The following is a 22,582-nucleotide window of genomic DNA, read 5'->3' on the forward strand; positions in this document are numbered from 1 at the left end:
GTATCTATTTGATATTGTCTTAAAGCACCAAAAGAAAAATAATCTTTTGAAATGGCTATATTGCTGCATTTAGTTCCACCAAGTTAATGCTTAACTTCATCCACTGCCAAAATTGTTAACATTTATGAAATATGAAAGAGCAAATTTTGTATAGCGGTTAAAGCATCAGGCTAGAAACTGGTAAACTGTGAGTTCTAATCTGTCTTAAGCACCTCACTCCTCCAGCCTTTTGTTGCAATTCTCCAGATGTGACTGACAATTGTCAGTTGTCTAAGGGCAAGGCTAGCAATAGCCAAGGGAATGGGACTCCTCCCTGCAGCTTAACAAACAGTTCCACCACAAAGTTTTGGCAAGGCACTCTTGACCGAAGCCACTAAACTAACCTTTGTACAAAAGTGAAGGTTGCTCGGAGCCTTGGAAATGAAAGTGTGAAAGTTATATCTGGATACATTCCAGTTTAGAAATGAGGCCGCTGGTATTGACAACAGGAGCAAAGTCTGACCAGATGGCTATGGCGGAGAGTGAACAGTCCATCAAACTGAAATTAGATGCCTGACTGAAGGACTCAGCAGATACCAAGCTCAATTTAATTCTCCCCTCCAAGTTTATGCTATACTTCTATTCCCCATTCACTTTTTATGCACAAATGATAGCCAAAGGGCACTATTTTGTCTGGCTTTACTCTTGCCCTCTCTCCCTGTGGAGGCATAATAATCTCAGTCCAGCCTTATGACTTGGAATAATAGATGGACACACAGGCATTTTCAAACAGATTAGTCTTCAATATCTCTATTTCAAGAATGAAATGTTGGAGAGATGTATTTCTATACATCAGATTCAGATCTGTCTGGATAGAAATGCCATCTGATCAGGATATCCATTGCTCAGATCCCTGGTGTCTGAAAGAATTGCATTCTGCACCTGCACTGGGAAATGCTTATTCCTCTTATTGAATTGTTTAGATGTGAGACAAGACATTGGCCCACTTCTCACATAGTGCTAGGTTTATTGTGGAGTCCTTGTTGGTGTCTGAGCTTGCTTGTTTGCTTGCAGACATTTCATTACCCCATTAGGTAACATAATCAGTGCTAAAGACAGTGGGATTTGCTGCTCCCTATTTATATACAGTAGTGGCTTGGATTACCAGTGTTGATGGAGTTGTAGTTTTCTTCTTGATAGTCACATAGAGATAAGCCATATTTTGATACCATTCAAAAGAGACAATAGTGAAGTTAAAAAGGAAAGAAAAAGATCAGAACATATCTTATACAGCAGCCTACACTCCGATAAGCAGGGATTAACACTAGACAATCAAACAAAAAACAATACCCTAATCAAGGATGGAGGGATGGGGATGTGCTCATTCTTTAATGGCCGTTTCTGGCTCCCATGAGGGTGTCCCTTTCTTCTGACCATGAAGTGCTTCCCTCAGTTTACACATTAGCTTAGATTTCAGATAGTCCTTGATTTACTACAATTGGGATTTTAAAAATCCATCATAATTAGCAGAGGTCATTAAGTAAAATATCCTGATTTCATGACCTTTTTGCTGCAATTATTATGAAAGACATCATACTATCTTGATTTGTAACCCTTCCTGCTAGCTTTCCCACTGACTTTACTTATCAGAAACCAGCTGGGAAGGTCAGAAATGGTGATCACATGACTCCGGGACACTGTAATCTTCACAAATATATGCTAGTTGCCAAGCATCCAAACTGCATTTAAATGAGTGTGGGGATGCTGCATTGCTGGGGATGCTGAGTGTGGGGACCAGTCATAAATCATTTTTTCACCCAGCACTGTCATACGTTCAAATAGTCGCTAAAATAATGGTCATAATTTGAGAACTATCTGTATTAAAGAAATGGGATTCCTGGCTTCTGGAAATGCTTCTGCCTAACTGGACATTCATGGGTTTAGTCCTCTTCTCAAAGGTGGACAACTTGATTTTCAAAAATGTTTAGCAGTCTTCTCAAAGTGTGATAAGGTCTGGTGCTTTATTCAATTTACAGTTGGGTTGCACAATGGTTAGAATGCAATATTGCAGGCTGACTCTGCCCAGTGCCAGGAGTTCGATCCTGATTGGCACAAGGATGATTCAACTTTTCATCCTTCCAAGTCAGTAAAATGAGGAGCCAAATTGTTGGAGGCAATATGCTGACTTTGTAAACTGCTTAGAGAGTGCTGTGAGACACTATGAAGCAATATGTAAGTCTAAGTGCAATTGCTAAATCAGGAGAGAAATACAAGTTCTTCCAGCTGTTTGTTGCTGGTTTTGTCCCAAATAAAAGTTTAACAGATTTCCTGCTGCTTCTGACAAGAAAAGGTTTTGCATGACTGTACTTTTTACTGGTTTTATGACTGGGGGCAATCCGATTTCTTAGCCAGGGTATTTTATGAACACAGATTCAGTGCTATTTTAAAGAAATGCTAAACCCACAGTTGTCCAGGTTTACCCCACCAGATATTAAAAGCAGGCATTGGTATTTAATGAAAAGAAGGGCAGGGGGTGACATGATAGCAGTCTTCCAATATCTATGGAGCTGCTATAAAGAAGATGGGGTAAACCCAGTGGTGCAATTCAGTTGGTTCTATCCAGTTTGGGCGAACTGGTAGTGGTGGCAGTGGGAGCCTCCACCCTCCTGTCCAGACATCATTACATCCTGTTTTGGACACTCTGTGCATGCGCTCACATTTGCGAACCAGTAGGGAAGGTACGTTGATTTCACCCCTAGGTCAACTTATTCTCCAAAGCACCTGAAGGAGAATAAGGACAAGACACAATGGATAAAAACTAATCAAGGAGGGAACCAACCTAGAATTAAGGAGAAATTTCCTGACAGTTCAGTGGAAAAACTTGCGTCCAGAAGTTGCAGATGTGCCAACACTGGGAGTTTTTAAGAAGGGATTAGACAACCATTTGTTTGAAATGGTATAGGATTTTCTGCCTGGGCAGCAGGTTGGACTAGAAAACCTCCAAGGTCCCTTCCAAATCTGTTATTCTGATTCTTTTTCCTGCTGATCGGTAATACTAGGTGAAAGGGAAAACACATCCAGGGGGTCTCCTCCAAGCCCTGCCTCCTCCAAGTACTGGTAACACTGATGGTTACCAAGGCAGAATAGAGCTTAGCATACACACACTGTCACAATGCAAATTAATACTGCATATTTTACTGCCATCTCAAGATGATATACAGATCAAAACCACTATGCAGGCTGTTTTTTGTGTTACAGATAGTTCTTGACATATGACCACACTGGAGCCAAAATTTCCCTTGCTAAGTGAGACTGTTGTTAAGTGAGTTTTGCCCCATTTTATGACATTTCTTGGCAAACTTAATAAGGGAATTACTGCAGTTAAGTTAGTTGCACAGTTGTTAAGTGAATCTGGCTTCCTCACTGACTTTGCTCATCAGAAGGTTGCCAAAGATGGGACACTGCAACCATTATAGATACATGTCAGCTGTCAAGCATCCATTTTTTTATTTTTTATTTAAAACAAATACAACATCCTTCTTTACATGCTATAGAAAGTGTATCAGTTGGTTACAAAAAGACTTTTCGTGCATCTCTTCCACAGTCAACAAACATAATTCATACTAACAAGTATTTTAACTCAAATATTCATACATGTCACCATCATCTTATCTCTATTTTCATTTGACTATAATTGTTTAAGCGTCCTTCATCATAAAATATACCAAAATTTAATACATAACCACATACTGGCCTTTCAATTACTATTTCTTAAATCCTCCACTAACACTAAATCCTTATGTCCTAGCTAACATCCATAATATTTAATAACAAAGTTTTCTAATCCTCTTTTCCAAATCACAAGTTTACATCCAGTTTCCTTATGTTATACCCATATCTATATATATGTTGTTATTCTTATCCCTCTTTTATTTGATTATATCCTATATCATAACATTTTCCCCCTAATAATCAAAACTTTAATTGTATCTAACTTAGTTATAGTATTATTATTATACAATTGTATCACAGCGGCTAGTTGTTTCGCCGGATTTGGCATTAGTTACTAGTCGGGCCCCACCCAGGGGCCTAGGATGTCGTAACGTATTTTCGTAATATGCATGCAGATCCAAGCAGTGCGGCTTTTTGCATTTGACTGATGGTGATTTTGTCAACTTTTAACTGTTTCTAATGTAATTCCAGTGCTTTTGGAATAGCACCCAGTGTGCCAATTACCACTGGAATTACCACTGCTGGTTTGTGCCATAGTCGTTGAATTTCGATTTTTAAGTCCTGGTATTTTGCGATTTTTTCATGTTCCTTCTCGGCGACCCTGCTATCACCTGGTATTGCGATGTCTATGATTGTGACCTTATTTTTCTCAACCAGTGTGATGTCTGGTGTATTATGCGCCAGTATTTTGTCCGTTTGTATACGGAAATCCCACAAGATCTTGACCATCTGATTTTCTGTGACTTTTTCAGGCTGATGTTCCCACCAGTTTGTTGCTGTTTTAATATTATAATTTTTGCACAAATTCCAATGGATCATTTGTGCTACTGAATTGTGCCGCAATTTATAATCAGTCTGCGTGATTTTTTTATAGCAGCTGAGTATGTGATCAACAGTTTCATCAGCTTCTTTGCAAAGTCTGCATTTGGCATCATCAGAGGATTTTTCGATTTTGGCCATAATGGCATTTGTGCGGATAGCTTGTTCTTGCGCAGCTAGGATTAGTGACTCTGTTTCTTTCTTTAATGTACCTGTTGTTAACCATAACCAAGTTTGTTCACTGTCCACTTTATCTTTTATTTTTTCCAGAAATTGGTCATGCAGCTGGTGGTAGTGGTGGTGGTGGTGGTGGTGGTATTATTATTATTATTATTATTATTATTATTATTATTATTATTGTACAATTGTATCACAGCGGCCAGTTGTTTCGCCGGATTTGGCATTGGTTACTAGTCGGGCCCCACCCAGGGGCCTAGGACGTCGTAACGTATTTTCGTAATATGCGTGCAGATCCAAGCAGTGCGGCTTTTTGCATTTGACTGATGGTGATTTTGTCAATTTTTAACTGTTTTAAATGTGATTCCAGTGCTTTTGGAATAGCACCCAGTGTGCCAATTACCACTGGAATTACCACTGCTGGTTTGTGCCATAGTCGTTGAATTTCAATTTTTAAGTCCTGGTATCTTGCGATTTTTTCATGTTCCTTCTCGGCGACCCTGCTATCACCTGGTATTGCAATGTCTATGATTGTGACCTTATTTTTCTCAACCAGTGTGATGTCTGGTGTATTATGCGCCAGTATTTTGTCGGTTTGTATACGGAAATCCCACAAGATCTTGACCATCTGATTTTCTGTGACTTTTTCAGGCTGATGTTCCCACCAGTTTGTTGCTGTTTTAATATTATAATTTTTGCACAAATTCCAATGGATCATTTGTGCTACTGAATTGTGCCGCAATTTATAATCAGTCTGCGCGATTTTTTTACCGCAGCTGAGTATGTGATCAACAGTTTCGTCAGCTTCTTTGCAAAGTCTGCATTTGGCATCATCAGAGGATTTTTCGATTTTGGCCTTAATGGCATTTGTGCGGATAGCTCGTTCTTGCGCAGCCAGGATTAGTGACTCTGTTTCTTTCTTTAATGTACCTGTTTTTAACCATAACCAAGTTTGTTCACTGTCCACTTTATCTTTTATTTTTTCCAGAAATTGACCATGCAGTGCTTTGTTCTGCCAACTCTCCATTCTTGATTTTATCACATCTTTTCTGTATTCTTGTTTTGTCTGTTGGGCCTTCAGTAGATTTTTGTTCTTTACTTCGATTAATAGATGTTCTTGACTTTCTTTTAAATAATCAGCCAGTGCATGTTTTTCTTCTTCAACTGTTTGCTTCACTTGTAATAATCCTCTGCCACCTGATTTTCGGGGCAGATATAGTCTATCAGTATCACCACGTGGATGTAAACTGTAGTGCATTGTCATTAGTTTCCTGGTTTTTCGGTCCAAAAGGTCCAAATCAGCTTGTGTCCAGTTAACTATGCCAGCTGTGTATCTTATAACTGGTATTGCCCAGGTATTTATGGCTTTGATTGTATTTCCACCATTCAATTTAGATTTCAAAATTTTCCTAACTCTGTTGGTGTACTCTCGTCTGACAATAGTTTTTACTTCTCCATGCTTGATGTTATCCAACTGCAGAATGCCTAAGTATTTGTAGGCTTCATTTTCTTTGCATTTAATTAGTTGGCCATTGGGCATTTCAACTCCCTCAGATGCAGTGATTTTGCCCCTTTTTATGGATACAGTGGCGCATTTTTCCATGCCAAACTGCATTGAAATATCGGTGCTGAATACTCGGACTGTATTTGTCAATGATTGGATTTCTATTTCTGACTTTCCATAGAGTTTCAAATCATCCATATATAGTAAATGCGAAATTTTTTCAGCTTTTTTGGCTGTTTGGTAGCCTAATTTCATTTTTTTTAAGATTACTGATAGTGGGATCATTGCGATGATGAAGAGAAGAGGTGAAAGTGAATCACCCTGGAAAATTCCTCGCTTGGTATTAACCATTCCGTAGCTCTCATTCCCTACTGCCAACTCAGTTCTCCATTGTTTCATTGCCTTTTCAGTAAAGGATGTAATATTTTTGCTAATGCCAGTTGTTTCTAAGCATTTTATGATCCAACTATGTGGCAGTGAGTCAAATGCCTTTTTGTAATCAATCCAGACCATATTCAAGTTCGTTTTTCTGTTCTTACAATTTTCTAATATCATTTTATCAATTAGAAGCTGATCTTTCGTGCCCCTGCTCCTTCTTTTGTTGCCTTTTTGCTCTACTGGCAAGATGTTGTTTGTTTCCAAATAATCCATCATGTTATCTGCAATAATGCCTGTGAGTAATTTGAAGGTTGTTGGCAAGCATGTTATTGGTCTATAGTTTTCAGGTGTTGTTCCTTTAGTTGCATCTTTCTGAATCAAGTATGTTTTTCCAGTTGTCAACCATTCATCAATTTGGCCCTTTTGTAAAATTTCATTCAGTTGCCTGGCCAATATTGCATGTAAACTGGTCAGATATTTGAGCCAGAAACCATGTAATTGGTCCTTTCCAGGTGATGTCCAATTCTTTACCTTTTTAACTCGATTTTTGATCATCTCAGTTGTTATTTCTAATACTTGCATTTGTTTGTTGCCAATGCTTTTCTCAAAGTCATGTATCCACTTTGCTTCCTTGTTGTAGTCCTTTGCATTTTTCCACAATTCTTTCCAGAATTCAATTGTGGCCTGCTTTTCTGGTTTTTCACTTTTGGTGTCACCATTCACATTAAGACTTTGATAAAAACGCCGTTGGTCTGATCGAAATTGCTGATTTTGTTTATATTGGATGATTCGTGCCTCATATCTTTCAATTTTTCTAGCTGTTGCTGTTATCTGCTGTTTTACAATCTCTACAGCTTCATTGATGTTTCTTGTATCCAATCTATATCTTCTGATTAGCCGATCTATGATTTTGTTGTTTTTAAGTCGTTGCTCATGCATGTTCTTTAAGTTACTAGCATCTGCCCTTAATTTTTTGATTTTTTGTTCTAAACGGATTTTCCACTTTGGCTTTGGTGCTTTTTCTGTTGTGTGACTAGGTACTTTAATTTTAATGCCTAGTTCATTAGTGACTATTACAGCTGCGCTGTACATTAACTGGTTTGTTTCCAAGATGGATCCCGGTTCAATTGTTGAAAACACTGCATTAACCATTTTCATGATAGGGGCCAAAATTTTCTTAGGCACAGTTTTTAGTGGTGGTAAACGTTGCCTTTCCTCATTAAGCAGAAAATGTTCCATGATCTTATCCTTCAATTCTTTTTGTTTTTGAGTTAGTTCATCAGTTAGTTCAATGATAACTGGTTCTAGTGGTGGTGATGTTATTTCCTCCCCGAGAGCTTCTTCTGGGAGTTCTACTATAGTGTCTTTAGTTGTGTCTTGAATATCAGTTATTTCCGCTTGTGTTATTGTTTTTTGGGTTTTGCAATTTGCCTGAATTTCCTCATGTTCAACTTCACTAAACACTTTATTCCGTATAATAAATCGCCTTTGATCTGCTAGTCGTTGTTCACTAACATTTGAATCTGGATATTGTTGTTTCCATAATTCATACATTCGCTTTAAATATCCTCTTTTTTCTGGCTCTGAGTTGTAGTAACAGGCCATTATGGCACGGTTTTCATCTGCACTATATTTTTGTCGTTTTGTTGGCTGGTCCACTTGTAGCCCACTTGTCGACGGATGTCCAGGGACCCCAACATCCGCCGCGGCCCTTGTTAACCCGCGCGACGACCGATGCGGTATGGAATTCTTATTCGTTTTTTTCACCATATTGTATGGGTTGGCGGGGGTTTTTTTTACGGGACCAGATGCCAACCTGATCCCAACCTTCCTCCTTTCTCATCCGGGCTTGGGACCGGCAACGGCGGAGTTTTTTTATTATTATTATTATTATTATTATTATTATTATTATTATTATTATTATTATTATTATTATACAATTGTATCACAGCGGTCAGTTGTTTCGCCGGATTTGGCATTGGTTACTAGTCGGGCCCCACCCAGGGGGCTAGGAGGTCGTAACGTATTTTCGTAATATGCGTGCAGATCCAAGCAGCCAGGAGTAGTGACTCTGTTTCTTTCTTTAATGTACCTGTTGTTAACCATAACCAAGTTTGTTCACTGTCCACTTTATCTTTTATTTTTTCCAGAAATTGGCCATGTAGTGCTTTGTTCTGCCAACTCTCCATTCTTGATTTTATCACATCTTTTCTGTATTCTTGTTTCGTCTGTTGGGCCTTCGGTAGATTTTTATTCTTTACTTCGATTAATAGATGTTCTTGACTTTCTTTTAAATAATCAGCCAGTGCATGTTTTTCTTCTTCAACTGTTTGCTTCACTTGTAATAATCCTCTGCCACCTGATTTTCGGGGCAGATACAGTCTATCAGTATCACCACGTGGATGTAAACTGTAGTGCATTGTCATTAGTTTCCTGATTTTTCGGTCCAAAATGTCCAAATGGTATTGCCCAGGTATTTATGGCCTTGATTGTATTTCCACCATTCAATTTAGATTTCAAAATTTTCCTAACTCTGTTGGTGTACTCTTGCCTGACAATAGTTTTTACTTCTCCATGCTTGATATTATCCAACTGCAGAATGCCTAAGTATTTGTAGGCTTCATTTTCGTTGCATTTAATTAGTTGGCCATTGGGCATTTCAATTCCCTCACATGCAGTGATTTTGCCCCTTTTTATGGATACAGTGGCACATTTTTCTATACCAAACTGCATTGAAATATCGGTGCTGAATACTCGGACTGTGTTTGTCAATGATTGGATTTCTATTTCTGACTTTCCATAGAGTTTCAAATCATCCATATATAGTAAATGCGAAATCTTTTCAGCTTCTTTGGCTGTTTGGTAGCCTAATTTCATTTTTTTTTTTTAAGATTACTGATAGTGGGATCATTGCGATGATGAAGAGAAGAGGTGAAAGTGAATCACCCTGGAAAATTCCTCGCTTGATATTAACCATTCCGTAGATCTCATTCCCTACTGCCAACTCAGTTCTCCATTGTTTCATCGCCTTTTCAGTAAAGGATGTAATATTTTTGCTAATGCCAGTTGTTTCTAAGCATTTTATGATCCAACTATGTGGCAGTGAGTCAAATGCCTTTTTGTAATCAATCCAGACCATATTCAAGTTCGTTTTTCTGTTCTTACAATTTTCTAATATCATTTTATCAATTAGGAGCTGATCTTTGTGCCCCTGCTCCTTCTTTTGTTGCCTTTTTGCTCTACTAGCAAAATGTTGTTTGTTTCCAAATAATCCATCATGTTATCTGCAATAATGCCTGTGAGTAATTTGAAGGTTGTTGGCAAGCATGTTATTGGTCTGTAGTTTTCAGGTGTTGTTCCTTTAGTTGCATCTTTCTGAATCAAGTATGTTTTTCCAGTTGTCAACCATTCATCAATTTGGCCCTTTTGTAAAATTTCCTTCAGTTGCCTGGCCAATATTGCATGTAAACTGGTCAGATATTTGAGCCAGAAACCATGTAATTGGCCCTTTCCAGGTGATGTCCAATTCTTTACCTTTTTTACTTGATTTTTGACCATCTCAGTTGTTATTTCTAATACTTGCATTTGTTTGTTGCCAATGCTTTTCTCAAAGTCATGTATCCACTTTGCTTCCTTATTGTAGTCCTTCGCATTTTCCAATTCTTTCCAGAATTCAACTGTGACCTGTTTTTCTGGTTTTTCACTTTTGGTGTCACCATTCACATTAAGACTTTGATAAAAACGCTGTTGGTCTGATCGAAATTGCTGATTTTGTTTATATTGGATGATTCGTGCCTCATATCTTTCAATTTTTCTAGCTGTTGCTGTTATCCACTGTTTTACAATCTCTACAGCTTCATTGATGTTTCTTGTATCCAATCTATATCTTCTGATTAGCCGATCTATGATTTTGTTGTTTTTAAGCCGTTGCTCATGCATGTTCTTTAAGTTACTAGCATCTGCCCTTAATTTTTTGACTTTTTGTTCTAATCGGATTTTCCACTTTGGCTTTGATGCTTTTTCTGTTGTGTGACTAGGTACTTTGATTTTAATGCCTAGTTCATTAGTGACTATTACAGCTGCGCTGTACATTAACTGGTTCGTTTCCAAGATGGATCCCGATTCAATTGTTGAAAACACTGCATTAACCATTTTCATGATAGGGGCCAAAATTTTCTTAGGCACAGTTTTTAGTGATGGTAAATGTTACCTTTCCTCATTAAGCAGAAAATGCTCCATGATCTTATCCTTCAATTCTTTTTGTTTTTGAGTTAGTTCATCAGTTGGTTCAGTGATAACTGGTTCTAGTGGTGGTGGTGTTATTTCCTCCCCGAGAGCTTCTTCTGGGAGTTCTACTATAATGTCTTTAGTTGTGTCTTGAATATCAGTTATTTCTGCTTGTGATATTGTTTTTTTGGTTTTGCAATTTGCCTGAATTTCCTCAAGTTCAACTTCACTAAACACTTTATTCCGTATAATAAATCGCCTTTGATCTGCTAGTCGTTGTTCACTAACATTTGAATCTGGATATTGTTCTTTCCATAATTCATACATTCGCTTTAAATAACCTCTTTTTTCTGGCTCTGAGTTGTACTAACAGGCCATTATGGCACGGTTTTCATATGCACTATATTTTTGTCATTTTGTTGGCTGGTCCACTTGTAGCCCACTTGTCGACGGATGTCCAGGGACCCCAACATCTGCCGCGGCCCTTGTTAACCCGCACAACGACCGATGTGGTATAAAAATTTTATTCGTTTCTTTCACCATATTGTATGGGTTGGCAGGGTTTTTTTATGGGGCCAGTTGCCAACCTGACCCCAACCCTCCTCCTTTCTCCTCCAGGCTTGGGACCGGCAACGGCGGAGTTGTTGTTGTTGTTATTATTATTATCATCATCATCATCATCATCATCATCATCCTTTATGTATAATCCAAAGGGATTGCTCATCTTCCTTACATGGGTACCATTCGATATTCATATCCAATTATACTCATCATAACACTACACATTGTATACATTAGTAACATTATCAGTTATTTATTTAAGCTATATCTATTGTCAATAAATTTCACTAAGTTTAATTAGTTTTAAATTATATTCTTCCATCTATCAACCTGTATCTTTCCAAAGGCAAAACAGTCTCATATCTTTTGCCATTTATGGTGCCAGTCCTCTAATCATCTTCTTGATCAGCTTTGTATAGACTCCTCTTAGCTACTCCTTGCTTATAAGATCTCTCATATAATATTGATGCCCGCTTTTTGTTTCCTTATTCAGCTTATCTTTTATTGTCAGCAGTGTTATCAATGCTTTTGCTAGTAGAATTTCTTTCTTTAAATCCATAGATTCTTTGGTTTTGTCTTCTTCTGTATCTTGCCCTCTGGAATAAATTTCCTCTCCATTTAATTCCTCTTTCATTATTCCATTCTTTCCATTTTCAGAGACAAAACAACCACCATCAATATCAGCAGGTTTAATCTCTTTATATTCATTTTCCACTTCGATTTTTTGAGTTTTAACCACCCCATTTTGCATTTGATAGACATCTTCAATTTCTTCATCATATTTTATTGTTATATGCTCTAAATCTTCTAGTTTTTTCTCTATCCTTTTATATGTATTTGATAATTTCTGTATTTCTGGAAGTATCTTTTGAAAACTTGAGATATCTGTTTCCTTTTGAAATTGTGCCATCCTCTCAGCTGACAAACACAGCTGCTCTAGGTTGTAAGGTTAATAAAATTAAAACATAGATTCACAAAGAACTTTTGTTTTCACTTTTCTCTGATTAAAAATATACTTCAAAAAGACATCTGTGTGCTTCTCTTCTTATCACTCTCTGTAGCCAAGCAGTGAAACCTTGTAGTGCCAAGACAAAACAATCAGTGGAGGGGAAAAAAATTGTTCCATTTTCAATACACAAACTCCAATCCACAAACCCTCCCAGCCTCCGAGCAGCAGTAATACCGTTACAAATCTAATTTCTTTTGTATCTTTTTGTATTTCAAATTAGAAAAAAAAGTCCAATCTTTAAATGAGTTAGAAAACTACCCACAGCCATGAAAGAGGAAAACTTTAGTCCATAGGTTACAGAGAACAATAAAAGAAAAAATAGAAGAAAACTTAATCCATCCATTTCAAAAGGCCTGCATAAATTCCATCCATGAGATAGCATTTAAAAAGTAAGATAACCACTGCCCAAAACCATTCCAAATTTAATTCCGCCGCTTGATTCTTCTGTTCTCCAATTTAGATTAATTTTAAATTTTTTATAGGCAGTCTCTTTTTAAAACAGTAAAAGTTCCTCACCAGCTGGAAACACTTTCTCTTTCCGTATCCTTCCATTTTGGAGCCGCCCCGACTTCCTCAGCCTTGGCTGGATTTTTTGTCACCGGCTTGAAGAACTTCTCTTGCTTCTTTCAGGGACTTTGCGATGTCCCTGAGATCAGCAAGACGTATTCTTCCTGTTCACCATCTCTTTGGGATGGTTTAGGTCCGATTGGACCACCCAGTGGCAAAAGTATTGGCTGCAGCCTCGGAGCATCCATATCGTCGTGACGTTGGCTCCTCCTCCAAGCATCCAAATTTTGATCACATGACCCCAGGGATGCTACAACCATTGCAGTTGTAAGTCACTTTTTTCAGTGCTACTATGAATAGTCACTAAATGAACTGTTATAAGTGGAGGACTACCCATATATCTTTGCACATGATGCAGAAACATAAGAGACAAAGTGAAGTTCATATTATTACTGGAAAATGCCTCATTTCTGTCCTAGGAGCTTTTTTTCAATGCTGGCAAAGATTGAGAGAAAGAAAATGGCAGAGAAAATGTCTCCACAGTGTCTCTGTGCTTGTTTCTCACTTTAGTTAAACGAGTCTCTGTGTTTACAAAATGAAAAGAGCTTCCTCTCCCTCTGCCTCTCCCCCCTCTGTATTTCCTGTCTTTAAGATATAATTGAGATAGAAGCGAGAGAAGGCCTGTTAGCATTCAGGAATAGCTAGACTCATTTTCTGCATCCATTATTATTAGCAGTTCATTCCTTTTAGTGGGATTTTCTACTGATTTTTCTTAGTGAAGCAGTACGGGTAGTCCTCAACTTACAATCACAATTGGCACTTGAATTTTCATTGTTCATCAAGGTAGTTGTTAAGTGAGTTGCGCCCAATTTTATAATTTTTGGGCCATGGTTGTTAAGCAAATCAGTGCAATTGTTAAGGGTATTATGTGGTCATTAAGCAAATCCAGCTTTCCCCATTGACTTTGTTTGTTGGACAGTTGGTGGGAAGGTCACAAGTAGGAATCACATGATCTCAGGACACTGTAACAATCATAAATATTATTTATTTGTCAAACACCTAAATTTTGATCATGTGACCATGAGAATGCTGCAACAGTCATAAGTGTGAAAATGGTCAGAAGTCACTTTTTTCAGTGTTGTTGTAACTTTGAATGGTTGCTAAACAAATGTAAGACCACACCTAGAATACTGCATCCAGTTTTGGTCACCACACTATAAAAAATATGTTGATACTTTAGAAAATATGCAGAGAAGAGCAACCAGAATGATTAGGGGACTGGAGAATAAAACATATGAAGAACGGTTACAGAAATTTTGTCATGGTTAGTCTAATGAAAAGAAGGACCAGGGAGACATGATAGCAGTGTTCCAATATCTGAGGGGCTGCCACAGAGAGGTGGGTGGGTCAAGCTATTTTCCAAGGCACCTGAAGGCCAGACAAGAATAATGGATGGAAATTGATCAAGGAGAGATTCAACCTAGAAATAAGGATAATTTTTCTGACATTGAGAACAATCAACCAATGGAACAACTTACCTTGAGAAGCTGTGGGAGCTTCATCACTGGGGGCTTTTAAGAGATTGGACTGCCAGAAATAATGTAGAGTTCCCTGCACCGTTGGACTAGATGACCTACCATACAAGGTCCCTTCCAACTCTGTTAATCTGTTCTAAATCAAAGACCACCTGTATTACTTCAACACTCTGCATAGGTTCAGAAACATATCCTTTAATTCAGTTCTTGCTGAATTCAAACCTAGCTGCAAAGCTGCAAGCTACTAATGGTTAATCAGGAATGCAATTTTACAGAAACGCATCAATCTCTGAATTGACGAAGTGCAGAAAGAGAAGAGAATCAACTCGAGAGGGAGGGTCTCTTTTGTTTTTTTTATTATAATTATTGTTCAAGCAGGGAACTCAAGGCAATATATCCCAGACCATTTTTATCTTCCCAGGATTGTGAAAAATAGACGTATCATTATTGAGATATTCCTGGAAACCTTTAATTTATGGGATGTCCTGGAAATGTAAAAGAATTTAGAGCTGAGGGGCACCCATGTAAATATCTCTGGTTCTGTAAGCCACAATGTGCTTGTTTCTGTCAGAACTGGGAACTGAGACACAAAATAGCTTTGGAATATTTTAGAGAAAATGTTGCCATATAAAGACTCTTGCTGTACTGGGTGTCTGATGGATAGCATGTTCTTTTTAAGAGTCTCAGACTCTCTGAACCATAAATTTGATCCAAGAATAATGGCACAGAAGTGCAAGATAGAGTGGCTTTCCTTCAAATGTCTTTGCACCAACATTTTAACATGCTGAAATAATAGCATTAATGCTTCAGGATAGCCTCAGTTTGGATCAGGGAAGATCTGAAGTACATCTGAAAGAATCCCTAAGGAGAATGGAGATATTATTTGAGTAAACAGAAGCTTCTGGTTTGAAAGCTAGAGAAAAATCCTCCTTATCTGCAAGACTGCAGAGCACACCTCCGGGCATTCTGAGGGAAAAAAAGAGGATGAGATAAGAGTCCCCAAAGATGGAGGGGGATATCTGCATAATGGAGCAACTGCTCCAGTGTTTGAAAAAAAAATTAAAACAAATCTTTGTTGATCTTGATACAGGCTACAAAGGGAGACTGAAATGAAAAACGGAAAACAAACATGCTTACAATGGATTAGTGAAATTGTAATAAAATGTACACTGGCTGATGAATTATGTTACATGTTAAGGATCTATTAGTCTTCAACTTACAACAGTTCATTTAGTGACCATTCAAATGTACAATGGCACTAAAAACTGACTTATGGCTGTTTTTCACACTTATGACCATTACAGCATTCCCATGGTTACATGAACAGAATTCAGACGCTTGGCAACTGGTTCATATTTATGACAGTTGCAGTGTCTTGGGGTCATGTGATCACTTTTTGCAACTTTTGACAAGGAAAATCAGTGAGGAAGCCAGATTCACTTAACAACTGGATTATTAACTTAACAACTTCAATTATTCACTTAACAGTTGTGGCAAGAAAAGTAATAAAATGGGACAAAACTCATTTAACAACTATCTCACTTAGCAACATAAATTTTGGGCTCAATTGTGATCATAAGTCAAGGACTACCTGTATACTCTCCAGATTTGGATTCCAGCTTGTTAAATATTAGTGACTTGGTCAGGAAGAAACAGTTAAATTTCTTGCTAAAAGTTGTTCAATAACAGCAAGATAGGAATCTACAGATGAAAGAAACAGAAGATGATTGTTTCAATTTGTTCCCTTGGGAATTGTGAATCCTCTAACAAGTCAAAAGCAACAGCTCTTGTATAGCCAGCAAAACCTCACAAACTGAGAAACTACACTGAAACTCTCCATAAAAACTAGAATATCAGAATACTTGTAGGAGATGAGCAGGCTGAATTGGAGGGAGGAATCAGGTGCGTTATCAGTCTCGAATAACTTTGTGTCCACAAGAAATCTAATTCTGTTGAATTAGTGAATTCTCTTATTTATTGCCAATTTGCTTTGATCATTAATAGTTCAGATTCTTGTACGAAATCTTAAATATACAACAAACCCACATTGATTTGAACTGCCTTGTTTCCTGATTTCTTGTGCCTGACAGTATAGAGTTAATCAAGCAGATATAAAGTGAAGCAGTCATCATGAACTTTAAAATTGCAAATATGCCACTCAACATATTTGACTTATTCATCCAACCACCCAAAATACAGGAATTATGGAAAATAAAGGAAATATGACCCAAAAGCAATATTTAATGGTTGATAAAATTTGCAGGGACTTTTATACTTGTATTGAGACAAATAGGAGAAATAGACATTTTGTCATTTCCTTGATGGAGCATCCTGTTTTTGTGGTTTATAACTAACAAGTCATAAGTTATTCAGTTTGTCATTTATGTGGAAAATACATTTGGAAGAAAACCACAGATTTTGCAATCTGATGGAACAGGATTTGTGAATGGACAGATGTTTGATTATTAAAAGGAAAACAAGATTATTCATCAGATCTGTTGTTATTATACCAGACTAGAATGAATTAGCAGAAAGAAAGGATCATTCTGTGCTGGAAATATGTACAAATTGGTAGTTGACTCACAGTTGGATTTAAAAAAAATGGTGGGGAGAACCTATTGTGATGGATTGTTACTTTCAAAAACGGCTACCCACAATAAATATATATTCCCTCTTAATTATGGTTGAACAAAAAGCACAGTTTGAAACATATTAGGAGTTTTGGATTAAAACTGGATACCTTTTGGATCAAAACTGGGTGCCTTTCTCCAGTATCTTTTCTCTTTCTTCAGAAAGAAAGACTTTAATTGTGAAGTTGTGACTGCCATCTTGATTTTGATCACTCCCTGTAAATGCCCTGATAAACGCTTGGGAAGGGTCATATTTAATGTTTTGGAAGAATAACACAGATCACAATTCAGGATGCAAAATGCAATGACTATTTTCAAATCTGAGGCATGGTTTTCTGAGGTGGTTTTTTTTTCTAGTTGAGGAAATATTTTAAATTTTTAGGGTATCAACTAATGTTTTGGGGTGTTGGCCACTTTCAGAATGGCAGGAAGCTATACCAGAAACTTGAGGCATAGAAGAAACTTAGGTGGAAGGTCAGAATTAAAGGGAAAAAGATCTATATTATAGATTGATTATATAAACAGATAAATTTCATCTCTATGGCTTAAAGGCAAAAATGTTGTAATTTCAGAGCAAAAGTCACAGCTCTTGGCTAATTTGTGTCATGAGTAAGATACTCCCAGTGATTTTTATCAGATGGCTTGGTATGACTTTGGAAAAGGCTGTTTCCAACTGTCCATCACAACTATGTTCAGAAACGATTCTTTCTTAATATGACAAGGCTGAGTGAGTGCCTTTAGTAGGACTTCATATCACCGTCTCCTGGGGTGGGCAAAAGCATCACCTGAACAAAAGGGAATTGAGGCCACTTGTTAGTTGATAACTAACTGTCTTAGCTTTCTATAAAAAGAACCATCCTTGCCTTTGACTGAGCTGGATCCAACTGTCTGGACTACTGGTACTTAGTACTGATATTAACAATGGTGAAGCGTATCAAAACACAAGAAGATACAGATCCCAGACCTGAAATCTCTCTTTCTTAGGACTTTAGTTTGCATCTGACTATGTAGGTAGTCCTTGGTGAACAACACTTTGTTTAGTGATTGTTCAAAATTATAATGACACTGAAAAATGTGACATGACCATTTTTCCACATATGATTCTTGCAGCATCCCCTTGATCACATGTTCAAAATTCAGATGTCTGGCAGCTGACTCATATTTATGTTGGTTGCAGTGTCCCAGAATATATAATCACCTTTTGCGATATGACAATCAAAGTCAATGGGAAAGCCAGATTCACTTAGCAATAGTGTTATTAGCTTACCGTAATAACTACAATGATTCACTTAACTACTATGACAAAAATGGTTGTAAAAATGAGGCAAAATTATCTTAACAATTCCCAAAAGTGCTTTTTCAGGAGGTAATTGTTTTTTCTTTTGAAGATGTTTTGCTTCTCATCCAAGAAGCTTCTTCAGCTCTGACAGGATAGTACGGAATGGATGAGATGAGCTTCTTGGATGAGCACTTAAACGTCATCAAAAGGAAAACAAGAAAGTCGTTACCTCCTGAAAAAGCACATTTGGGACCACCGTGACCTGAAAGACTGAGAATCTCTACAGTTGAATAAGTAGACTAGACTAGGCTACCTTAGGCTAGACTAGACTAGAAAGGAATAGGAATAAGAATAGAACAGAACAGCATAGAACAGAAGTGGAAGGGAGTTGGAAGGGACTTTGGAGGTCTTCTAGTCCAACACCCTGCTTAGGCAGGAAACCTTATACCATTTGAGACAAATGGTTATCCAATATCTTCTTTAAAATTTCCAGTGTTGGAAAATTTACAATTTCTGGAGGAAAGTTGTTCCACTGCGGAGGTGGGCTGCTGCCAGTTTGGACCGGTTCACCAGTACCAGTAGTTCCAATCACTGGCTGGGTCCACCACCCTGCCCTGGTGATATCCCATCCTATATATCTCACTTTCTGGCTCGCTGGCTCCGCCCATGCAGCGCAGCTAATTTCCGCACCGTGCCCGCTCAACTCTTTGAGGCTGCCCGAGAAGGTTTGCTGGAAGCCATGTGCATTAAATCGCTGTGTGTTTGATGCCGTGTGCAAGCATGGAAGGTGTGTGTGAGAGAGAAGCGCACATGCTCACTTTTTCGGTTCTGCACTAGGCAAATCAGTTGTTAAATTATGTGAAGCCCACCTCTCTTCCACGGATTAATTGTTCTAACTGTCAGTAAAAAACAAATGTCTCACTTAGGAACAGAAATGTTGGGCTCCATTGTGGTTGTAACTTGAGAACTACCTGTAATTAGCACATCTAATCACTCTGACATGGAAATGATCTCATATCTGTCATAGAACTCCTCTATTGCCATTATTGGGTAAGAAATGGATGACTTTTTCAGGGGATTTTGCAGGGAATGGTGAATACACAGCCAAGAGGACGATGGCATAAACATGCAGATTAAAAGCACATCCTGATGTGGGTAAAAAGGGGCCGGGGCTTTGATTGCATGGCAGTGGCTGCCATCATGACTTTTTTAATGCTTTGCCTACTGGCAGTCCTGAAGCATAAACCCCTGAAGCATAAACCTCAAATCTCTACTTCCTCCTGAGTTAAACATCTCACAGGTTCCTTGCTATCAAGTCTTGCTATTTTGAAAACGCATTGTCCCTAGCCAGCCAGCTTCTAACTTACAATTCTGTGTAAAGTGGGTATCTTTTCTCACCAATTCAGTCCCATAAAAATAATTTTTGCATTGAACAAAAATCTGCCAGGTTGGGCAAGGAATCCTGCTTTGGGAGGGTGCCATAATTTTAAATCATAGTGAATCTAAGTGCAATCTTCTTTCTGTCTCTCCACTCTGTATCCACAGAGGACTTGTGCCCTGCAGCTACTTGGAATTTCTCCAATTCAAAAAGATGCAGTTATTGCTCAAGCTTTCCTTTGGGGACACAATTAAATCCACTCCACTGGGTTGTGGAAAAAAACTTGGAAAAGACAAGGCTTGAGGCATGAATCATAAAAAATATCTTGGGGGAAAGGGCTCCAAACCCTCTGCTTCAGTTGCCAAATTGTAGAAATTGCCTCTCTCTTGAATAAAGTTTATAAATTGGTTCATATGTAAAGGGAGAGATTAGCAACTGCAGGAATTTCATTCTCATTGCCTGGGTTTCTTAACCTTTCTACTACCGGTATCCTTATATACTGTACACAGTATATATGTATTTGAACAATATTTTTGAGTTATGGGGAAAAAAAGCAGGAGCAAATCGCTAGTTCTTAGGACTGCAGAATCAGCCGGTGCATTGCAGATATGCAGGGAAAAACTGGTGGCCATGTCAGTCCACAAAGCCAAAGAATGCTTAAAAGGAAAAAGTGTTTTCTTTTCACATTTTTCATGGTTTTTGTGGCAGAAACATCTGGCAGGCAACAATTTTTTTATATAATATATAATGATATAAAGGGGAGCGCTGTAAGAAGTTGTTGGCAACTTGGAAAAAGCATGCACCAGCAGAAATACACTGGGATTATAGTTGTTATTTTAATTGCAACTGCTTTACATCATTTGCATCTGAAAGCAGCTCATTCATAAGCCACAAAATACATCAGCTCTTCAATCCACAGAGTACTACATTCATCCTTTACTGAAACTATGAAAAACTAAAATGATACTATTGGTTTATTATGTGTGTGCATATGCATAGGAATTCTCATATAAAAACGTTTTGTTCTTTTCTTCTCCTGTCTTCCTTATTTTTTTGTTAAGTAATGCCTCCCCAAATTGAAAAAAATAACTGTAATTGTAATTAATTCAAGAGGAAATTGCCAAGAAGTTACTTCAGGAATCTTTCATTAAAATAATTAAATCATATAAGTACAATGTGTAATCTTTCTGCAACATAGTGCCATCAAAACATTTTGGACTATAACTCATATGAGTTAAAATTAGTTATAATGACAAACAAAAAGTGGCTTACAACTGATCCTCACACTTACAACCATTGCAGCATTGTCTAATTATCAAAATTTAGGCCCTTGGCAAGCAGGTTGGATTTTACTATAATTGCAGCTTCCCAGGATCATGTGATCATCATCTGTGATCTTCCTCAACAGCAAAGTCAATGGGGGAAGTCAGATTCACTTAATGATTGTGAGATTCACTTAATAACTGAACTGATTTGCTTAACAACCATGACAAAAAGGTCATAAAATCAGGCACAAGTCACAGCCATCTTGCTTAGTAAAGGAAACTCTGGTCCCAACTATGGTTGTAAGTTGAGGACTATCTATACATCTATTTCACCACTGTATTCAGCTATCAACACACATAATTAATTGTATTTTTCATCCTTTTAATTGTGATCCAAGTCTTTAATTCATCTTAGAAACTCTTATGATCTGTTGGCAAGTAAACTGATTTTGACCAAAGATGTACTTTGCTTTATATGCTGAAAAAGTATTCAATATAAAATTAATCTATTTTCTCTGGGTTTTTTTTTTTCAATGTTTAAACTTTAGGCAAATGTTTCATGAAAACAAGAAATGCATATTTTCAGTTTTACAATGTCAGGGAATTGCTAAGCAAGTGTCCAAATAAAATCAGAGACGCTGACACAAGCTTGTCTTTTTATATAAATAAATATATTAATGTCTATATTTACAGCAGACAAGATAGTCAGGAAAACACACTAACATCATGAGGTAAATCATGAACAGCATACACAACACACAGAAGAAAAAGGCGGGGGAAAAGGGAACTCCCCTTTACACCCACAGCAACCAATCATAGTATAGATTACCTCATGCAAGATTCTGCACTCTCTGACCAATCATCTACAAGTGTCTGTGCTAGCCCATTATACACTTTACTGTCCCAGCTACTAAATTTAAATATCCTAACAAACGGTCATTGCATTGACAGTTTAAATAATGTTTAAATAATGACAAGTTATTTTCTCAACCACAGTTCTTTGCTTCAACCTTCACTGCATCTAAATTGTAATCTGAATTTTGATACAAAAATATTTCCTATCATGAAGCATTCATTAAAATGCAGCAAAAGCACATTACGTACAAAAACTTAAATGGTCTTATAAAGATAAAACCTAATCAAGTTATTGTCTAATATGAAACATTCCTTCATCCTTTTCAATTAAAACATGTTTGTAATCCTGTGCATTGTTTTAATTTATCATCTTACGTTTGATGTTTGAAAGCTTGGATCATGAATATTTGGCAAAGATGTATACCAACATTTATTTAGCATGAAAGACGTACAAAAATAGTACGTTGTGGTGTAGGTAATTAAATTATTAATAGTAACCAGGGCAGCAATTCTGTGGTCTCTGAGAAAGAGATTTTATTTCAGAGGAGAAATTTGATGTCAGAAACAGTCTCCAGTACTGTCCAAAAGAAAGGTCTGAGTATGGCTGTTTCTGAAACTGGACAGGCGAAAGGAATTACTCTGAAAAAGGATTACAAGGGGAGATTTATGATAGTTTATATGAGATGGCAAAACATTTCCACAGATAAAGTATAGTTCCTGGGAGGATTTTCTTAAATTCATGGCAAT

At 37.5% G+C, this 22,582-nt stretch overlaps 1 protein-coding gene across 1 annotated transcript in view; it reads left to right on the top strand.

The window, feature by feature from the left end:
• The window catches only part of CACNG6 (calcium voltage-gated channel auxiliary subunit gamma 6), a 62,277-nt gene that overhangs the window by 33,171 nt on the left and 6,524 nt on the right, over positions 1 to 22,582 (top strand). The gene's annotated exons all lie outside the window — the stretch shown is intronic.

This window comes from Thamnophis sirtalis, unplaced genomic scaffold (assembly GCF_051295495.1).
Source record: "Thamnophis sirtalis isolate CommonGarterSnake01/CBP01778 unplaced genomic scaffold, rThaSir2_p1.2 scaffold_4, whole genome shotgun sequence".
Classification (NCBI taxonomy): Eukaryota; Metazoa; Chordata; class Lepidosauria; order Squamata; family Natricidae; genus Thamnophis; species Thamnophis sirtalis.